The 22,565-nt window shown below is 40.7% G+C and overlaps 1 protein-coding gene and 1 long non-coding RNA gene across 9 annotated transcripts in view; one reads left to right on the plus strand and one right to left on the minus strand.

Moving 5' to 3' along the window:
• The window catches only part of ZFHX4 (zinc finger homeobox 4), a 286,657-nt gene extending 279,997 nt beyond the window's left edge, over window positions 1-6,660 (minus strand). For 2 of the 7 annotated variants that reach the window (XM_060243617.1, XM_060243620.1), the window contains exon 1: window positions 912-1,567. The gene's annotated coding sequence lies outside the window, so the exon portion shown is untranslated. Of the gene's footprint in view, window positions 1-911; window positions 1,568-6,524 lie in introns of those variants that run through there. The other 5 variants (XM_060243619.1, XM_060243618.1, XM_060243611.1 and 2 more) reach the window with 4 other exon arrangements.
• Window positions 1-22,565, plus strand: part of LOC132575129 (uncharacterized) — a 173,716-nt gene that overhangs the window by 1,095 nt on the left and 150,056 nt on the right. The gene's annotated exons all lie outside the window — the stretch shown is intronic.

Consider the following 22,565-nt stretch of genomic DNA (forward strand, 5'->3'; position numbering starts at 1 on the left):
TTTTGCACAAAGGGGAGCGGCGGTCGAGGCTTCCGCAGCCCGGCAAGCGGCGGCCGCAGCCAGCTCATCCCTCGAGCGAGGCGGCCAGGCGGGCTCGGGGCAGGGCGCGGAGCTCAGGGAACTGACGCACAGGGAAAGCCAGCAGCACACTCCGCTAACGGGCTCCTCGGTTCCTGCTGCCAGCCGCGGCACTCGCCCTGCCCGGCTGCTGCGAAACACGGCACCCCACATCTCTCCCGCGCCGCGCCGCGCCGCGAACACACACACACGCACACCCGAAGGGGCCCAGCCGTCCCGCCGGCACTCGCAGCCCGCGCAGCCAAAGCCAAAGCCGAATCTCTGATCCCCAAAGGCACCCCAAACTTTCCCCAGAGGCATCACGCTCCGGAATCCAGGGTTAAAAGGGGGTGGGGGGAGCGAACGGAGAGGCAAAGACTTTTGACAGCGTGCCATGGTTCCAAATAAGACCATTTCCCCAGCTCCATTCTTTTTTTAAAAAAAAATTAAAGGCAAACAAAAAAAATCACCAAAAAGAATCTCTTCTCCTAAACGTTTCAGATCCTCCACTTAATCCAAAAGTTAGAGCCTGAAGGGGGGGGGGACACCCCCCACCTTCCTGGAATTTAAAAGAGAAGGGGGGGAAAGAAGCAACCCCCTCCTCCCATAAAGCGGTACCTAAAAATGGGGAAAGAGGCAAAAAAGGGGGGTGAGAAAGGGAGAGAGAGAGAGAGGATCTGGGGATGGGAGTGTGTGTATGTGTGTGAGCGAGAGAGCGAGAGAGAAAGAGGCAGGCAGAGAGGGAGAGCGAGAGCGAAATATCAAAGATTGTGCAAGATCAGCCTGGAAAGATAATCGATACTCGACCTAAATTTAACACAAACTACTCAATAAAAGTTAAAGAAAAAACTTACTTTCCATTTCCCCTCGCAGTTCTTACTGGATCTTCGCCTCTCTGTTTTGTTTTGCTTTATTTACTTAACAGCTGATCACATCCAAGTAAACGACAGAAGGTTCATTAAAAAAATAAAAAAAAATAATCCGCCAACTTTATTGGGTGAAAATAAAAATGATTGAGCAAGAAGTGGGGAGCATGGAGCGGTCCTTTGGGGTCCGGGAGTTGTTAAAGCATGTGGCGACCGCGGTCTCGCTGTTTGGTTGTGAAGGGGTTGGGAAAAGGAGGAAAGGAAATGAAAATCCGATATGTCTTTATTCTGCTAATTATTATCGTTTTAGCCCTGTTTAAAAAAATGGCTGATTAAGTTGAGTGCGCATGTCTTTGTGTGTCTATTCCCGATATGCACTCTGGGAATGAGAGAGAGAGCGAGCGAGCGAGCGGGGGGGAGAGAGAAGAGAGAGAGAGAGAGAGAGAGAGGTGTAATTAGTGAGGTGATCAACATTCTCCAGACTGCAAATGACGCGCAGCCCGGACTTACTGCCGCTGCTGCTGGGGGCTCGTAGGGGCTGCGGGAGCCACACCGCTGGCCCCAAAGCAGAACGGGCAGTAGGGAAGCAGCTCATGGACACAAACACAAGTCTGCAAACTTCATTAGTAACACAGACACACACACAGACACACAAAGTAGATGGCTGGAGAAAATTAAAGAGAGAGGGAGAGAGAGGGAGTAAGAGAAGAGGCACAGAGGAAGGAAAGAAGATTTGCTGTTCTTAACTGCTCAGGAATGTGAAAAGATATGGGTGCAAATTAATTATTCCTCCCACCAGGGAAGTTCTTTCTTTCTTTCTCCCCCCCCCCCTTTTCTTTCTTTCCTTTTTTTTTTAAGGAAGAAAATATGCCTGGGATAATGAATGTGGAATGTGCCTCTGTGTGGAAAGGGAGTAAGTCTGAGATGGGAAATTTTTGCTCTTATAGCCAGAGAATCATTTGCATATTATTGAGGATTTATTTACACACACATACATATTGTGAACACAGGGACATTATATATGTATCTATAGCTCATATAGCCGCACATATGAAATATGCATTATTACATATACACATGGCAGGTTAATCTCCCTGGTGTAACTGTTAGAACTGCTCTACAGAAGTAAGTTTATATTAGCAAACAGTATTTTTAGCATTTAATAGCAACAGTAAACAGATTTACAAAGAGGAGGATATCCCCAGCGTAACTACCCCCTTCTCCCCTTGGAAGGATAAAACAAGGGGATATATTTGTCCTTGGGTTTACCAGAGATATGCTTGATATGAAAAGAAAGGGTGGCATTGGGCTAAAGGTAATAACAGATACCATTATAAATAGAATCCCCTACAAATCTTCTCTTGCAAAGGACGGGAAGCAATCACTTCTCATTTGAAAATCTAATTATCTTAACCTAATACTACAGATGTAATGTGAATATGAGTGACACTTTCATTAAAATATAATTAACTAAAACTCGGAACAGAGATACTTTGAAATACCCCCTAGTGAAGATTAAAAATCACGTCTATTCAAAGAGCATCCAAACACATGGCAGAGACACCTTTCTCTGTCTCTCCCATCACATTACTATGATTATAGAAATCAAAAGATCACAAAAGCAAAAGTTAAATATAAAGGATATTTACAATCCCAAAGACCCTGCATAGGTGAACCATAACCTTCCAGCTGACACGCCTTTGAAGTTTGATTCCTAGGATACACGTCAAAACCTTGTCTTAGGCCTTAAGCATTAAATACCAACAGAAAGGTTTAACACAATCCCCCATAAAAACAAGGTATAAATATGCATCTTTTCAGGCCTATAAATATGTATCTTTTTCAGGCAAATCCTAGAGTTAATACCAACGCAAATCTCAACCTGAGGAAGAAAGAGGGTTTTGCTAGTAGGCACAGGCCAGAGACAGTGAGGCACCCTACTGAAAACAGATATTTTAAGGTCATAGAGAAGGTACCTCAGATTTGGGGAGAGAAAAATGATTGTTAAAAATAATGTCCCCATCGAAGTCCAGTACCCCATGGCCATCTGAAAGACAGAACAACTTAATAGGGACTTAGAGGAAAGTAACCATATCTAGCAAACCTCAATGAAATCTCTGAACCTAACATTTAAGATATGGCACCATAGGGTTCAGAGAAGTAACTTGAGTAATTAGATCTACTTATCAATGAACTATTAAGGAAACTGTGCATGTATGGGAGAGTATGATACATGACACTGATAATGGCTAAAATTAAGAGAACAATCAAAAACAGATCTACTCAGAATCCTACTCAGGTCTATTCTATGGGGCTTCCTACCAGGAAAGTGTTTTTAGGATTGCCCTCTGAGTTTCCTAAACCCTGCTTACAGTAAAATGAGGTGGTGGATTAGACAGAAAATTGTCTATTTGGCTCTTACTGTAGTGCGCTAGTCTAGACTACTAAAATACATTGACCAGTCAAGGACATGTCTGAAGGATGATCGTCCATTTCCTAACCCTGGTGACAATTAAATCCAGTTTGATTAAGAAACACCTGAGAACAATGCTTCTAGTTCAAATGCAAGCAAAGTAGCCAATACATATAGGCAGCAGAAGTAAGAAAAGGCACAATGTTGCAAAAATCTTCACTTTATAGATATCTACAGTTTTCCAAACCAAGGTTATTAGAAACTCCGAAGATCAGTTCATGCCATAAGCCATTTTTATGCACATTTTCCCTCTCCCCCTTTTCTTAGAAGGTATGTAGAGTCTTTTTAACAGTGATTCTTTCCAGCTAAGGGAACAAAGAGGGCGAATCCACTTTTCCAGGTTTCTTCCACCACTGCTTATTTCTTTCTACCGTTTCTATTTCACTCCCCACATTCACCCGCACCTCCCTTTCATCTTTTTTCCCCCCCATCCCAGCTTTTCCTAAAATAGTAGCTATCGGGATGGAAAAGGCACTCCGGGATGTTAACAGTTTAGAAGAAACCCGGGGATCGCCACGTAGCTAAGAAAAAATCGAAGGAGGTTAATTCCGAGAGGCAGCAGCAGGTTGGGGGGGGGGGGTGATAAGAGCGGAGCGCAGCTCTAGCAAGGAAAGCAAGCAGCAGCCAGGAGCCCCCGAGGGCTGGTTGGCTGGCTCTTTCAAGAGGGTTCCCCCAGAAGCTCGGCCAGAGTTGCAAGCCGGCTTCCCCTCCCTTCCTGGCGCTCTCCTCTTGCTTGCTCAGCTGATCGCCCCAAGACCTCTGCCTAACCTCTCAACTCCCTTCCGCTGGTCCCTAGGGCACCCCTCCCAGGCAAACTTCTTCTCCTCAAGGCTACCCATGCAGATACTGGGGGGGTCTCCCTCCGCCGGGGGTGGAAGAAAAAGAAATTTTATCTTACAAACCCCCCGCGCGCGCACACACACACTCTCTCTCTCTCGCGCACACACACAGAGGCACACGAACAGTCCGGGTTAATGACGTTATGTTTCACAGAGGGAAAAAAAATTAGGCTGTCCGGCCTCAGCTGCCACCCCCACGCCCCTGAGCTGAAACAACTTACTGGACCGCCTGAGCAAGGGGTTAAGCAAGCCCTGGCCACTCTCTCTCCCAGACAAAGACCCTGCCAAGCCAGCTGGGAGACTTTTGCACCGCGTTGCATTGCCTTCGCCCAAACCAGCGCAGCAGCGGACGCACAGGGCCAGGAGGAGGATATACATAATTACAACCTCCCCTCTTTTTAATAACCCGACATAATTCCCTAATAAATGGCCCGCCTCCCCCTCCCCCCCTCTAGCCCAAGGGAAAGAGGATCCGTGCCTTTTGAAAGCGTTCCTTAAGTCTATAGATGAGCTCAGTTTGAAACGAGGTATTACAAGATCTCAGTGTTAGAGACCCCTTTATCTGAGCCACAGACACTTTCAGATCCCGAGACCCCCTCCTTTCTCTGCCTTTTTGTTGTCTCTTCTCCTCCCGGGGGCTATTTGACAAAGGCAGTATGTTAACTAACATTTTTGTTTAACTCAGCAACTTCGTTTCAAAACACACTTTAAAAACTGCGAACAATCTTCCGGACCGGGGGGGGGGGGGGAGAGGTTTCACACTTCAGCAAAACCGCGTGGATTATCAATATCATTATCTGACAATGCCACCAGAAAAAAAAATCTTTACTCAGATTAGCGGAGATGACAGCCCTGTTTAGTTTTTACATTGTAACTATCAACGTTTAATAACTGTCCAGTCCCCACCCTGACGCAGTATGTAAACCAAGATGCTCCCGGGTTTTGTTTTGTTTTTTTTGGGGGGGGGGGTTTGGGGGGGGTGAGAAATAAAATCCGACCAGGCCAAGTACCCAAGTTCCTGGTTGGCCTTGTGTGTGTGTGTGGTACTACTTAGCTTCAGCTACACACACAAAGACTCGTGCCCCGGCGCTACCAGAATGAAAAGCTCCTATTGCTGCCGTTTCCTCCCGGAGCCTTAAACAAGCTGTCCTTCCTCAGCTGCTTTCTTGACGAGATCGTGGGCTTTAAATACCCTGAACCTGAACTTCTTGGCTTGGATGGGAAAGGGCAAGACGCGCGCACACGCACAGCCAGCCACACGCACGCAATGCGAGAGGTGGGTGAAGGAGCCAGGCGCCCTCTGGGCTTTTAGAGGTCAGCGCTTTGACAGCGCTTTGACCTCCCTCTCCTCCCGGCAACCACCCTCCTGTTTATAAACAAAAACAGCCAGGAGGACTAGCCCCAAACAATGGCAATTCACCAACTTCACAGACCTTTCACTAGCTCTTATGCAAATCCCGGAAAACGACCGCTTACCAACAGCCCTTTCCCCTTCCCCAAAGCACAAGCCCCTCCAGAAAGCCAAGAGCCCACTTCCAGCCACACTACAACCAAGGGAAACGCTTTACTTTCAATTCTGGGGAAAGCAAGGCGGGGGGGGGGGATGGAGGAGACAGGACAGAACAATACCAAAAAATTAAATGATCGGCACGAGAAAGGACGCAAAAACAGAAAAGGGACCTGGAGAGGCAATAAAACTACCAACGCATTCAACAGACAAGAAAGGGCATTTATACCAAAATCCAACAGTTAACATTGCCAATAAAACAGGAACCTTTGTTGTATAAGACAATATGCTAAACTACCTTTGCGGCAGTGATTATAAAATACCCAGGAAAAAGTTATTTTCGCCCAAGGAGCAAAGTTTTCAAAAGCAAACGTGTAGATTTTACAGCTAAATAAAAGCCACCACCTCTGTGTTGTCCGTAAAAACTACACATAAATTAAAAGTACCGTTAAAAGAACCCCTCCAGCAAGCAACATCTGATCTGACTTACCGGGGAAAAAAGGATAATTTAAACCACATTTAATTACAAAAAGCAGTAAGCGAAAAGTAAATCAATCAATGCTTTCTCTTAAAAATGTTGTCCGCCAAGGTATAGAAATGATAATTCGTATAGGTCTGCATTAAAGGCAAACTGAAACTCCATTCTTCAGGAACTGATTGCGCAGGAGGGAAATGCAAAAGGCGAGGAATAATGGGGAGGGGGACCCTGAAACGATTTTCAAATTTTTGTTTAAAATGATGATGATCAGAAAAGCCTGATGAAAAAGTTAAAGAAAATATACCTCAAGAGGAAAAAGACCATCTCCTTTTCTTGTCTATCAGTCTCCAGTTAAAGCATATGGAAAATGTTTTCAAAATGCCTAGATTTGGCACATTGTCATTGCAAAGAGAGGAGAGCAGTGATGCTGTTATAGAAAATGGGAAATAAATTCAGGATTGGGTGCTGCCTCCTTCAGTGCGGATTTATCTAAGTTTAATTTAATATTCTGCAATCACTGTATGATCGCATATAATTCACCAAGATTTTAAAGGGCTTTGCTTAAATACATGGACTGTGGACACCAAATCATCTACCCAATTTAATTCTCTTGCATTTGTGCTTCCCCCCTCATTAGATAAACTTTAAATTGCAAGTTCAAATAATAAAAAGGATAGAGTAATGTGGTTTGGTTGAGCAAAACACTAAAGAAAGTGCTGGCTTTAATAAAACCATTCAAAACATAAAATCAAAAAGCACAAAACAGCTGTTTGTAAAACACTAAACCTTTAATCGATTTATTGGCATCCTGATCGATTAGATAAATGGAAATCTATAACAAACATAAAAGCATTTAAAACATTTCCTTCTCATTTCTAAACAAAACTTTTCCTTTCCACAAAGAAAAAAAACCTTATCAAACGACTAACAGGAAATTCTTCAGATATCAAATTACGATAATAAAATTATTTCCACATGGAAAGGGATAATGACAATGATGATAGTAATTATAATAATGAATAATTCAACAGCCCTTTGACATATATAGAAAACCTGATTCAGAGCAGCTCTTGAGAGTAGCTAGTTTTAGGGTAAAAACATTGTATCAAGAGAAATTGACTTGAAAACTGACATTTTCAACTAGAGTGACAATTCAGGGGTAACTGCTAAAGTTATGCTAATTTTTCCCCACTATCAAAAGAAACCCTGACCAGTGTTCACGGAAAGCTCTGCCCTTTCAATCGAGTTACTATTAGTAAAAATAAATATGTAAATACACCAGCCCCATCTGAATTACAGGAACAAATTTGTGCCTGCATGCTAGACTGGGAGGAGGTGGTTAAAATTGGAGGGGGGATTTTCTCCTTAATAATCCATTTATGCAGTCCATATCGCGCCTTCCAGATCACAGGGAAAAGATTCCCCCCCCCCCCCAAGCCATAATATATTTTACTATTTAGGTGAAAGAATAAGACGGGGGGGGGGCATCCGGAGCATTGCCATCCGGAGCAATGCAGCAATCAGAGCTTGTGGCATTCTGGCTGCGTGAAGAGGAAGTGTTGCTGTAACGGGTATTATGTTTATTTGATAAAGAAAATCAATGAAAGTGGCTGTAAAGTAGTTAGTGAGGCGTGTGTTTGGGACTCGGGTTGAATAGTGACTCCAGCGGGCTGGTCGATCAGCTCTAAGAGCTCAGGAAATCTACCCTAACCCTCCGCCTGAGCTCTTCCCTCTCGCACAGCCACCGAGTCACTGCTGCACCTTCACGAATCCAGGGGACTTCTCTCTCGTAGTCTCCTCCTTCTACCCCTCCCTCCCTGCCTCCCTTCCTCGGTCTCTCCCCTTCCAATTTCCCGATGGCATCTATATCATCCCGTTTTCTCTACTGGGGCTGTCGCCTTTCCTTTTACCCCACCGATTCCTTTCATGACTCCCCCCCCCCTTTCCCATCCTTCTTCCACCACACCCCTCTCTCCTCCCTTCTCTCCGATTTCTCATCCCCGACTGGGTTGCTCAGCTACTTTCCTGACTGAAGGATAGCATCCCTCCCCCCCCCGCCCCCATCCCAAAGTTCTTCCTCTGCCAAGTCTCGGTGAAGGGAATCCTAGCGGCTCGGGTCATGTTCGCAGCCAGAATGCTTGCGTCAAATGCCAGAGGGAGCAACCCTGGGCCGCGTGAAGTAATCCCAAAGCACCTTCCCTCCCACCCACCCCCGCCTCCTCCAGCTTGTGCAGAGTGCTTCTGTCCTTTCCAAGGAAACTTGGCCAGCCCCCTCCCAGTCTGGGATCACACAACTGTGTGAATCTAAATGCGCATCAACACCACTCTAGGACCTATGCACGTGGCTCCTTGGAAGTCAACGCTACTGATGGTTAAAAGGGTTTTCTTCCAAGCAAACCTGCCCGTGCTTCGCTACTTTATGTCATTTGAGATCGTTCGAAGCACGGTGAGCGTACGCCTCCCTTACTAGGGAGAGAGAAGAGAAGCGTTCTAAGCGTTTAGCAGGTTCAGGCTGCGATCCAAGAAGCATTTAAGCCAATGTGCCTGTACTGCAACCAGCCAGGTCCCACCGGTGCTTTCAAATTCTGGCTATGTAGTGATGTTTAAATGAATTCACAGCCCGGCTCAGCGTAGGTTTACTTGGGAGCAAGTCCCACAGAGTCCAATGGGACTTTCTTCCTGATAAGAATGTTTACGTCGCAAGCTGCCCTTTAAAATATATTGACCACCATGGCACTGAGATCTACTTGCAATCCAACGGCTCTCGCGCTGCAGTGTTATACCCTCTTAGATGGGGGAATCCCCTCCACGTGGCTCACTCCTAAACACCTAGACTGAACGTCTAAGGCTGCACACTTAGTTTGAAATAAATCCTATAGAAAGCAGTACTCTAATTTACTTCAGAGTAAACTTCGACAGGCTTGCCCAGTCATCCGTATTAAACCGATCTGGGCTTAGGGAGCAGAAGGATTTAAACACAAAAATCCTTGCGGAGGTAAGCGAACAGCTCCTCTCCCCCTGCAGCTCCATTCGTCTGAGATGGGGGACAGTCTTTTGCATCTTCCGGTTTTTTAATTCTAGTCTGTCTGTTTCTTTCGTCAAGAAATATCTCTTTCTCTCTCCTTCCCCGGTTTTTATCTCCCTGTCTTTCAGACTACAGTTTGTAAAAACAGAACATATTAACCTCGCCGACTGGGAAGCCGGTTGCCAAGTTTACCGTCGGGACTAAGACCTCATTACTAGGGTCCCTTAGCATGCGCCACCCCCTTTGTTAATAACAAAAGGGCTTTGAGGAGGTCAGTGCGATAACATGGCAGCGTGGTTTAGAGATCCTTCACTTTGTAGCTCTCTGGGGGCGGGGACTTTACTTACCCCACACCGCCTCTTCCTCGGGGGCGTTTATTCCCCTCAGTGCCCCTTCCTCCCACCGTCTTTCCTTGGCCCACTTTCCGCCTCAGCAATTTGGACTGCCTTTTCCCGCTCTAACTCCAATCCTTGTCGTCATTGGCCAAATCTGTCAAGAAGACAAGCCGACGTTATGGCAACCTTGATCAGCCGATTAGAGCCCGCGTTAGACAGCAGCCTTCTGTGGCTCCAAAATGGCCGCCTCTCATTGAATTTATGAAGGCTCTTGCTACTGAATCAGACCATTGGCCCATCAAGGTCGGTAATTGTCTGATCAGACTGGTAGTCACTCTCGAGGTTCTCAGACAGAGATCCCTTGGTCCTTCTCTTTGGATGCAAAAGAAAGGTGGAGGAAATAAGTAAGTAGCCAAGGCAAACAGAAATGCGTAGGATTGTTTACATGTTACATGCACCCTTATAGCAGACTTGTAAAGTAGATCTGATTCTTATCCACACAGATATAGTGGCTTGCATAAGGCCACCTATTGAGTTTTTGGCTGAAATTGGATTTGAACCAGTAACCTGTGCAGTTACAGATGGTTCTTTAGCCACTCTGCTTAGATCTTATTACTTAGACTTAGAGTATCACTTCAGTCTTCTTGGAAGCTCTTATAGCTGAAACATGATCTGTAAACATAGTAAATTAATAAAGAACAATAGTTCCAGTTATATCACCTTAAAAACCTGCATATATACAGGCAATGGTAAATGGAGGTAGAGGTGAAAATGCATGAAAAGCATAAATTGCAGATTTATATGAGGTATGTTGGGCAGGTTACAATTGGTACACAAATGAAGAAGAAGAAGATGAAGAAGATATTGGATTTATATCCCGCCCTCCACTCCGAAGAGTCTCAGAGTGGCTCACAATCTCCTTTACCTTCCTCCCCCACAACAGACACCCTGTGAGGTGGGTGGGGCTGGAGAGGGCTCTCACAGCAGCTGCCCTTTCAAGGACAACCTCTGCCAGAGCTATGGCTGACCCAAGGCCATGCTAGCAGGTGCAAGTGGAGGAGTGGGGAATCAAACCCGGTTCTCCCAGATAAGAGTCCGCACACTTAACCACTACACCAAATGCTCCATGCAACTCATGCAAATTTCAGTGTGTTCCTAGTAGGGTTGCCAGCTCTAGCTTGGGAAATTCCTGGAGATTTGGGGATGGCGGCAAGGGAGGGCAGTTTCGAAAGGATTGTGTCATCATAGCATTCTTGTGCCAAAGCTGTCATTTCTTCCAGGAGGGTTGACAGATTGGTCATCAGTTGTAATTATGAGAGAATTCTAGGCCCTCCATTTAGAGGTTGGTAACCATACTCCTCCCTCTCTGGTTTTTATTTAGCGGATGGAGGGTATGCAAAGTGAATCCACTCATTGAGGTCTCAACTTAGGCAGTTCATGGGAAGGAGGGCAGGAAGGGTTGCATCAGTGCTTAGTTCTTGTGGCCCTTTCTTGCATACCCAGGGAAATGCTGAGTGACTTTGTAGTCAGGCAGAATTATTTCTCCAGGCTAGTTTGGTCAGGGATCCTGGAAGGTTTTTTTTAATTTTTTGCCATCTTCTGAGCATGGAACAGGGGGCACTGGTGGGGGGTTTTTTTTTGGGGGGGGGGTAAGAGGCATTTGTGAATTTCCTGCATTGTGGAGGGGGTTTGGACTAGATGACCCTGGAGGTCCCTTCCAACTCTATGATTCTGTGATTCAGGGAAGAAGCAGTCACTGTGAGACTGAAAAGAGCATAACAGCATTTCTTCTTCAATACACAGATTATACACACATGCACCCCACCAGCAACTTGGGTTCAATGTAAAAGACAGACATTCTAAATATGGTGGTAGTGGTGAAGTGGTTTGAACACACATTCTTTGCCTTGAAGACAGACACCACAGAACTCAGCAAATGTGTCTTCAGTTTAGTTAACTATCTTTAGGATGCATAGGATCCATAAAGCATAGCGCATGCAGTTAATGTATGGGGGAGGAAGTGGCAACCATGCATGGGGCACAGGACAGTCATGATCACAGTTCTCTCACTATCAACATGAAGTGTGCATGCACTCAAAAACTTATACCAGAATTAAACTTTGTTGGACTTAAAAGTGCCACTAAACTCAAATGTTATTCTGTTGCTTCAGACCAACACCGCTACCCACCTGAATCGTATCAACCTGTGTTCACTGAAATGGAATTCTGACTTCATCATAACAGAACTCACATGTTCCATTGTGATCCTTAAAACTAACTAAGGGACACTTCAGTTTACCATCTCATTTTAACCCTGCAAGGGAATCCAAAGAGTTCTCAGTAGCCTTTCAGTAGCTGTGGACTGCAAGTTAACTTTCAATTTGAGGAAACAATTTGAAAGGTATCTTATATACTTCAAGTCACTCCTATAACTTGGTCCTCTCACCATTTTTCTATCATATCACAATTACAAAGATTTCCACAATGAAAAATACTTAACTCTCCATTTTGTTTACTCTAATATTGCTACTGGGTTTTAAAAAAAGATGTTATCCACTCGAAACTTTTGGGACAGGGCTGAAAATAAATACATGAAAATAAATTAATATCCTGTATCTTCCATCAGTTTAATAGAATACAGCAAGGTATAACTGAAACTAAAGCATAAACAAACTTAGCACAGGACTCAGCAATAAACATATAAAAGGAAGTGGGTGTCCTTAAGCCAAGCATAGTGCATTCTCCTCCCACCGAAGTTCAACAAACACCACGATCCCATCTCTGCAACTAGGAGACAGGGTTTTCAGGGCAGTAGTAACTTCTAGAATTAGAAATTAACCATCATAATATATTAATTTTTTACAGTATATATACCATTTGTTTCTTCTACTATGTGTGAAATCTGCATGTCATGGGAACATAATGCATACTGTGTCACAGGATGCAAGTTTGTATGCTTCAGAACTTGTATATTTGGAACTCTTAAATTATGATTATAAATATATTTGGATATTTGATTTGAACAATACATTTACAAATTGCATGTGTATTTTTCTAGATAGAATTTAAAAATTGCAGGAGCCAGGGAAATACTCAGCTTAAGTATCTGCTGCAGGAAATGGCAGTTGTCACATCCTGTACACTAGCTTGTTCACATAATTTGTCTTCCATTCTGCAATAGCAGGGATATTCAGTTACATAATATTTGTACCTGTTTTCATTTGATGAGTATCAGAGGATATTCTGTCCATTCTCCAGATGTGGAAAATGGCATCTAGATCAAACAGCACACCCTAGACTTAGACTATGTCTGAGAATGGAAACCTAGACTACAAATCTCAGCCAGTTACTGACTTATAGATGGAAGAAAGTTATATGAAACTCAACAGCTTGTCTCAGCCCTCTACAGGTGTGCCACTGAGACTTACTGTGGAGCAATTTAAGGCTCTTTGCCTTAGGCATTCCTTTCCCTAAAGTGAAGTTCCTATTCGAGTTTAAGAGAGAAAACAAATGCTACACTAAGGATGGAGGTTTTGGTTTGCCATATAAGCAACACCTCTTTGCCTCTTCCTCATAAATCTCTAGATGGTGGCTTATAAGGCTCAAAGTTAACAAAGGATGTGTGATTCATACACCACTAAAGCAGATGTATTTGTATTTCAGCTATTTTGGTCTTGTTTAGTTTCATGAAGTGAACTATCTGTTTTTTTGAGTTGCCGAGCAAGTGCAGTGATAAATAAGACTTAATGGTGGAGTCCCAATAAAGCTCTTCTTCCACCAGTCTTTGGACCCACTTTCCACTGAATATCTGCTGCCTGCAAAGCATATTTTACAATTGCTCTAGCCTCTGCAACACACTTGTTGGGATGAGGAGTACAGGATATCTTACAGGAAGATCCTCAGGGCATCCAGCAAGGCTATGCATATCATGACCCCTTATATATTTCACAAAGGGTTTTCATGAGCAAATTAAAAAGGCAAATGGAATAGAATGCCATTTTAATTTCAGCTGCAGTTGTGTAAACTGCGGTTGTGTAAGCTGCTACTACAAAACTCCTTAGAATAAACTGGAAACTATTTTTATAATGTCATTTCCAGTATTTTGTGAATGGCACTGAAAGTCATTTAAATCCTGATAGCTAGAGCTCATGTATTTGCTTATTCTTGACTAGTTGACAGTAACATGCCATGTGATTGCTTCAGCAAGTGCAGTTCATTGAGTTTTGAGGCCTATTCTAGGTTCCAAATACACAGTAGAGGAATGGTATCTCAAATTAAATTGACCTGCGTTTTTCTGACAGTACCGAAGCACTCTTTTGAAATTGATGGAGAAATAAAGTTGATTAATTTCTCCCAGATTTCATAGCAGCTTTTTCATTGTTCTTGGTATAGATAGATATGACCTTTTAAAAAAAAATCAGCAACAAGATTTTATAGCCTAAAAATAGTTTGGTGAAGCAAATATTCTAGGTTGGCTTGTACATTGTATTTCAGGCAAATGGTCATCAAGTTTCTGAACAAAATACTATACCTGGGAGCTCTTCCATAGAAAACCTAGGAATATTCTCCTATAAATTGCTTCAGCTAATCTTGATTCTCTTTCTTCTCCTCTGCCCAAAATAGTATGTTGTTTTGTTACATGCCTAATACAATTCTTGATTAGTTTTTGTGTTGTACAGAAGTTTGAATCTTTGGAATACAATATTTTGCTTGCATACCTAGTTACCTAAAACTTCACTGGGCAGGGGAATTCTCCCTCTTCATAATTCTCAATATAGATATGTGAGTAAATGGAAAGGAACATTTAAAACTGTGTAACTAAGTAGTCCTCATCAGGCTTGTAATACTACTTACGAACTTTCATTAGTTAACAGTCGAATACAAAATGTACTTTTAACCAATATTTGCACTGGGATGTTGATGGATAAATTATAATACCCCTCATCCTTGAAATTACTGTTTGCCATTGAAAGGCCTCAAATTGTCTGAATGAAAGCATGCCTGTAGTAAATTCACATGGGATTAAAACTGTGTGTGTGTGTAAAAACGTTAGAGATCAGAAAATGGGGTTTATTTCCAAATTCACACCTGAGAATAAGACATTTTACAGAAACAGAGGCATTATCAAAATGTTGTTTAGTATTCCTGTTGAAAGAATGTAATAGCATATAGGAGATAGTCCATATTTATTTATTTTGTGGTCAGTCTAGTGCATTTCTCAGTTACATGAGTGCACCAGTATCGTGACAAGAAAGAAAGATATTGCAGTCCTTCCATATTGTGTGGTGCTAAGTGTGTGACAGAATAGTTGCTATAAGAATGTTAAGTGATTGTAGCAGATGTTTTTTTAAAAGGATTCTTGCTTAGTATTTTTACTTTCTAATAGAACAAGAATTTAGTTTGTGCGGAAAGCCAACATTGTTTAAATAAATTAGAAATATTAATAAATTAAAAATTAAATGTAAAATGTCCAGATATTTTTAAAAGTTAGTGTATTAGAAAAGTCCTAAATATTTTGGAAATGCTACATAAGCTATTTGAATATAATGGAGTTTGATAACAGGGCTTTTTATAAGTTATATTTCTTATGATAATTCATTTAAGCAGTTCCTTTTTGTTTGTTTTTTTGTTTGAAGAATTTATTACTTAGGAGTTGGAAACTAAAAGTAATTCAGTGTGAAATAAGTTAAAATTTAGAAATATAATACAAAATATACTATCAATTATTAAATGGTTATCACTGTAGTAATCTTTACATCACACATAGAAGACTTTCATTAGCTATATTTTCTGTTAGAAGGAATCCATGTACGAACAATGTTTATAAATATTACCTGCAGTGTGGCTTATTTGTCCTTTCAACAGATCTTCTTTTTCATGTATTGACAGCCTTGTGTAATAGAACATCATGTTTAGTATTTTATCCTTATCAAGGTTTAGCCACGTCATAGTGATTACCTTTAGAAAATCAGACCTATCTAGATAGGCTAGGAATTAATATAAATGTAAAATATTTCCTGTTAACTGAGCATGACTCCTTTCCTTCATCCATATTTGTGAATGAGTAACATGAAATTCATCAGTGCAAAGCTAAATCAAAATTTTAAAACTAGATTCTTCCATGGAAATATATTTTTTTAAAAAATGGGTTTTTAATTTTACGTTACATATTTTTATATGTTCTTAACTTCACTGCTGTTACTCTGGAAGTTTAAGCATCTCTTCTTTCCAGATGTTTTTAAAAATTTGATGCCCTGCATCTCTTTGGGAATCATATCAAGTGTTTGATAAACTGTTGGCAGTATGCATATGTTTATTTTTTACATACCATAAAGGTGTATCTGTATGTATGTCCAGTTTTGTATAAATAGTCAGTGTTTTGTTTTAGTCCATAAATGAAGGGCAATAGAATTTATAAATATCCTTTAATGCTGAAGTATTCAAAACATTAATATTAGGAGTTCCATGTTCATCTTCAATAGGATGGATATGGTGTTTATAGAGTTCATTCTTGACCTTACCTAAGTAAGTACTTTAACTTAAAGCATGAGATGCACCTAGAGGGGTAATACATTGAGTTTAATAGGAAGACAGTTAATAACCTTTTTTCATCCTCATGCACTATCAATCATGACTGTCACCAGTCTGCTGAATCAAAGCAAAAGTGTTCTTCACAGATGACTGATTAGAAACGCAAAATCACAAGATCCATCTTCATGGTCACTTTTATTATAGTCATTTTTAAACTGACAGCAACCTGCTCAGTTTCAGCAGCACAAATAGTGTCACTCAGTGCAGCTAAGCATGAGAAGATGTTGGTTGAATTATACTTAAAAATAATTAGGCCCAAAGCCTTTTGTAGATGCAAGGAACAGCCACATCTCCATCTTTTCATCAACAACCACAGTCAGTCCAATATTGAAAATATTTTCAATTTTTTTACCATACTGTACTAAAAGGTTTGTAGGATTTCCATCACAGTTTTACAATCCATGTATATTGTTTTTCCAATAAAGTACATACTTTTAAAAGAAGCACATCTCAATGCTCTATATTTGGCTATCAAATGTATTTGCCGATCTCATCATTCTGACCACATGATGCCTTTTCAGAAATCCTAACCATGCCTTCCTGGCCACATTAGGGTTCAATAAAAAATTCAACATGCTTTTCCTTTTAAGCCTGCAATGGTCTTGCCTTTTCTTATCACTTTGTTTCCATACCCTCTGTGTTCCCGCCTGTAAGATTCACTCTTCTAGTTTTACCATACCCAGCCAAATCTAAATGTTTCCTTTTCCCACAGTGCTGACTATTCTCCACTGTGACTTCTGTTTTGTGCTGGATTTGTCTCTCAGACTTTTTAAATACTCCTTCTGTTTCTTCCAACTGGAAAAGCAGCTTTTCATGAAGCCTTGGGCCCGAACTGAAAGTAAGCACATGTTAATGAACTGAATGCATATTCATTTTGCTGTTATTTTCCCTTTTCCTCCCTCTATTGCCCTCATTTCAGACATGAGACTGTAAGCTCCAAAGGGCAGGACATTTCTTCACATAATTCTGTAAAACATCATGAATGAAGATGAGATTATATATATACCCTATTACCAGTAAAAACAACATTTTCATCAAGTATGCTCAATAATACTACAATTTCTTGATCCTTGCTTTGCTTGTACAAGAGTGCTTAGGATAGCATTTCATCACTAGATATATGTGGCATAATACGATAGATATGGGAATTTTCCTTTGGACATCCATTGCCCTATGGCAGGATTTTTCCTACTTCAGTCTCATCTACTTTCCATATGGTTGTAGATCAGCACTAGAGATGTGAAGTCCAGGGGAAGGGGGATGGAAAAACTAGAGGGGGAGGAGTTGTGTCTGATGGTTTTTGTCCACTGAGGTTTTATTTCAATTTTACAATTGAAAAACTTGAAATTTTGGGGAGTACTGAAAAAATCACTTGTGAAATATTTTCTCTTTTTGGATGAGTAAAATGCTTTTAAAGACATAGTAGGCATACCGTAAACATATATGACTCTTAAATCCAGTATGCATTTCTGCACCTAGAATAATACCTAAACTTCATGAGGGAGGCATTCAGGGCTTTCATTGCTTCTCAACCTTTATATGCCTTTTGTTGGCCTTTTGATCATGTGTTGTTGACCTTTTCACCTCTTCTTCAAACCCCTGTAACACATTTACCCACAGACTGGGTAAAAAGTAGCTTATTGCCCTATCTTACAGGAAAAAGAAAAAACAGTCAAAGGATATGGGGCAGAAAGTGCACCAAAGCCTCAGAGGAAAAATAAAAGTTTTGTTGGGAACTCAGTGATTGCTAACTAGATAGCAAAAATTAAGGTACATGTGCTAAAACAGCATAGGGTGCATCAGTTTGCAGTTTGCTTCTCGCATCTGTTATAATACCAGAATGATGACAGCATTTTCATATGCAACTTTATACTACTGCAGCAGTGGGGTGCCCTAGTTAAAGTCAGAGTTAAAATATTTTTAAAAGATACATTTTACACCACAGTGATAAATGTTTTTAGTATCCATCTTAAGAAGATATATTGAAAAACAGATTACGAAATTGACTGGAATTACTTTGTAAAAATCTTTAAAGAAGCAACCACTCCAGAGTAATTTAATAATTGGGCAAGAATTTAAAAATGGATTTTGGAAATATTTGGTTGAAATCTCCCAAATATATTCATATGGACTCATACTTTTAAAGGGTTAAATCCAGGTTGAGCTCAAAATAATGTTCTTATGAAACCAGATATAGTCCTATTTGTGAAGCAAGCAGGGTTGTTGTTTTTTAGAAGAACAAAATACCTACACATGTGATTGTATGGAAACCAAAATGTTGTGCTCTGTATTTCATGGCAGCAGGGCAGGATACAAATGATCATAATAAAACCATGGACTGGTGATAGAACAATAGAATTATTATTTCTATGATTAATAAAATTGCACACCCTAGCCCAAGATGCTGGGCAAAAAACAATGCCTTCTGCATTGTTCTTTAGAAACAATTTTGTCCACAAGATTCAGATGTAAACTGACTGGCATGTAGATCACCGACCTTCACTCAAGTTAATCCAGCATCCCTATGATATTAAAATTCGGCCATTTAATTGGGTGCAGACTTCAGAATCAGGGCTTTGTATCTTGGAATTGATTTGTTGGGAATTACTATGGTAGAGTTACGTTTAGAACACTTTTCTCAGTATGACGTATTTACGATGAATGATAGAAATACTAATACTCAGTTGACCTGCCTTGTTTCTCTGGTGTTATTGTACTGATGTCAGTTACCTGAATTCAATGCCAAGGAACTCCAATGCACACCTACACAAGGGCTGCTCTGTTCACTTCAGTGGAGAGGCCGTTCTGAGCACATGCCACTTGTATGCAGAGAACTGCCTCCCATCGCATTAAAGGTGAAGCCTTTGCAAGCATGGAAACTACAAAAACACATTGCAGTATTTGTAGAGCTCTTGATCCAAGGCATTGCAACCATGTAGTCTGAAGTACAAAAACACTGTGTTATACTTTCTATTCGAGAATGGAAAAATATGAAAATATATATATATATACACACACACACACACACACACATATATACAAAACTATATTTGAAAAGATAGATCCAGGTGGGTGGCCGTTCTGGTCTGAAGCATAATAACAAAGTTTGAGTCCAGTGGCACCTTTAAGACCAACAGTGTTTTTATTCAAAGTATGATTTTGTGTGCACACCACTTGTTTGAAAGGGAATGTTGTGATCATAGCTTTTTATCTTAAACATACCTGGAAAAGCATTTGTTTTGGTTGAATTGAAATGCTAGAACCAATAAAAGCAACCTGTTTTCTAGTGATAGGTACAATTTGCATATTGAATCACAATTGCAAATATAAATATAGGAGATATTTATCCACCTTCAACATCATCAACCCTCTTCTTCCTCCGCCCTTCCTGTCCTTTGCCAGCTACCTGATCCTTGATTAAAAATGGGTTAATAATAATATGGGGGGGGAGAGACAATCAGAATGGAGGAGATGAAATGTAACTGTCAGGTAGAGAGAGAGTCAGACTTCCTGTGTGACTCTGGTGGGGTCTGGCTCAATGTAAATCCACCGTCTTCAGGCTGGCAAGATGTTTTTGAGTTGAGAGGCTTTTTTCCCCCCCTTGGTGATGGGGAGGGTGGGAGGTGGGTGTTATGTTTGTGATGTATACCTTGGTACCTAAGGTATAAATCAGGAGTGGCCAAACTCACTTAACATAAGAGCCACATAGAATGTCAGATGGTTGAGAACTGCAAGGCATGAATGTCAGATGGTTGAGAGCCACAAGACAGGAAGGAAGGAAGGAAGGAAGGAAGGAAGGAAGGAAGGAAGGAAGGAAGGAAGGAAGGAAGGAAGGAAGGAAAATAGATGGGGGAGGGAGAAGTAGAAAAAAGCAACTTTAACTTTAATTGCATTCTCCAAGCCACTAGCTTGACGGCTTGGAGAAGGGATATAAAGAGAGAAATGTCTTCTCTAAGCTGGCCAATGGGACAGTGGGAGCTTTGAGAGCCACACCATATGTGTGAAAGAGCCACATGTGGCTCCTGAGCCACAGTTTAGCCACCCCTGGTATAAATAGTTACAGGTATCAGTGTTTTAAATGTGTTTAACTTTACTACTGTGAGTACCTGAGTAACCTCTGTAATTGGAATGAAGGCAGCAAATTTACAAACCGTTATGGAAACATTAAATCTAGTACAGCATGCAGACCAGCACACTGAACTGTTGCGAAAGTGAACTGTCCTTTTTTGAAAGGTTTATAAGGTTTTTTGTTATTATGTTGGTTACCAGATGAGTTAGTAAAGCAGCTGCCATTTCCACTGTGGGAAGGAGGGTAGCTGGGCTGCAATCCTATTATCCTGATGTCTTTCTATATTATTTCATAAATAAAGTAACATTTCTCAGTTGCAACTCTTGAGACTGTACTATAGAATGGGATCAGGGTGTGAGAGGATTTAACAAGGTTTTTATCCATTTCAAAACTGGTGCTTTGGCTCTGGTCTTCATCCCACCTCTTGATCCACTTTTGAAAGATGGGTGGTGACCTGGCTCCCTGAAGATGTGAAATCAGTTGACTACTTTTCTGTATTTAAATATTCTTGACCCTGTTCATCCCAGCTTCATTCACTAACATTAAGTTTAAAAGGTTACATTAACCTTTTGAAGTGTTGAGGTCTTTAAGTTGAACTATCTAGAGTAGATTTAAGCATGAACAGGAGAACTGTTGTGTGGGTGTGTTTATAACAGAAGAAACATTATCCTGTCACTTATCAGTTCTTAATTATAAGATTTAGGAGTGGATCCACAATACTGCAAACGGACTTAAACTCACATAATGAGTCTTTTCTACATTTTTTGTTCTCCTGAAGCATACTGAATTCCCCAAATGTGACCCTCTTAAAGAATAAGGAGGTGAAGTGGAGGACTACATTGGGAGGGGAAAATCAAGTAGAAATTGCCACCTTCCTCCATCAGCATTATTTCTTTTCCACTAGCCTAAGTGCCATTTCACAGTACTTTTGGATCCAATCTGATGGCTTCTGAGGCCAAATTTTGTACATTTATTTTCAGGAGCCAAAATGGCACCCTACCATTGCGTTCATTTAGCAGGCTCTAGTTTATCTTGTCTTTGTTTGCATTATATAGAATATGAACATGTTAATGTGAACATAGGTGTATTATGTATTGTATGTAACTATAGGCAAACACTAATGCAAACATGACTACAATCCTAAGAACACTTTCCTGGGAGTAACAGCCGTTGAATAAAAGGTACTTCTACTCAGAAGTATGTTCTTAGGGCAGCTCACATAACAATTCACTGCAATTGGTACAGAACCTGTGAATTCTAGCGGGTTATATTGGCATTTTTACTAGATATGTTATTACTTCAGGAAGGCAATTACAGATCCTTTAATAGCTTCACGTTATTCAGTTCACTGTATGAACATCTATGGAGGCTGATTAGAGAAAGCAGGAAACTATTTAGATTGCCTTTCTACCTAATTTGGATTTGGATATCTCATAAACAATACAGGTTTTTTTTTCCTCTACTGATGCTTACCTTAAGGATATAAATGATATTTAATAATATGACTTTCTGGAATTTGGTGATTCTAACAATGGGAGAGGTTTAGTCTTTTCTATTTTCTTCTGAAAAATTGACACACTAATGCTGACTGACACCTGTCTCAATCATAGGCACACATATCTGAGATTAAATTTGTAAGCATTAAAAAAAAATCCAGTAAGCTAAGAAAGCCAACAGCATTCTACTAATAAACAACACCAATGATGGTATCTTGATAATGAAGGATTTGCTGGGGAAAATCTCCTGTAATTTAGGCAATTTTCTCCTTTCAAATATATATGAGAAACGAGAGCGAGAGAGAGAGAATTTGGAAGTTATTTATTATCAATTTATTAATTATTTTGTATGTAAAAAGATCAATTTGAGAACATTTAGGAAACATTTGATTTAAAAGAGGCTACATGGGTTCAAAAAAGAGAGACAGAAATATATTACCAAACCCTGTTAAAGGAGCTTCAAAACACAATTCCTTTTGTTTTGAAAGAATACCAAATAGATAATTACAGCATTCCATAACTAGATGTTACCTTTAATGATTACAAATGCACACTAACAACAAACTTCTATTATACTACCTTATAATGAAAACAAGCATATTAATAATAGATATTTTTAATAATGGCAGAAACAGTTAATCTTGTGTAAACTTGGAGGTGAATACATAACACATTTTACTTATTCAAGACCAGCATCTGCTGAGTTATTATTTTTTTAAAAAATGCCTATTTATGACTCCTGACAATGGCTTACAGGGCATAGGGATCAACCATAAAATATGTTTTACAATAACTATAGGTGCAGTCCAGCTCATTCTATGTTATATTT

This window comes from Heteronotia binoei, chromosome 7 (assembly GCF_032191835.1).
Source record: "Heteronotia binoei isolate CCM8104 ecotype False Entrance Well chromosome 7, APGP_CSIRO_Hbin_v1, whole genome shotgun sequence".
NCBI classification, from domain to species: Eukaryota; Metazoa; Chordata; class Lepidosauria; order Squamata; family Gekkonidae; genus Heteronotia; species Heteronotia binoei.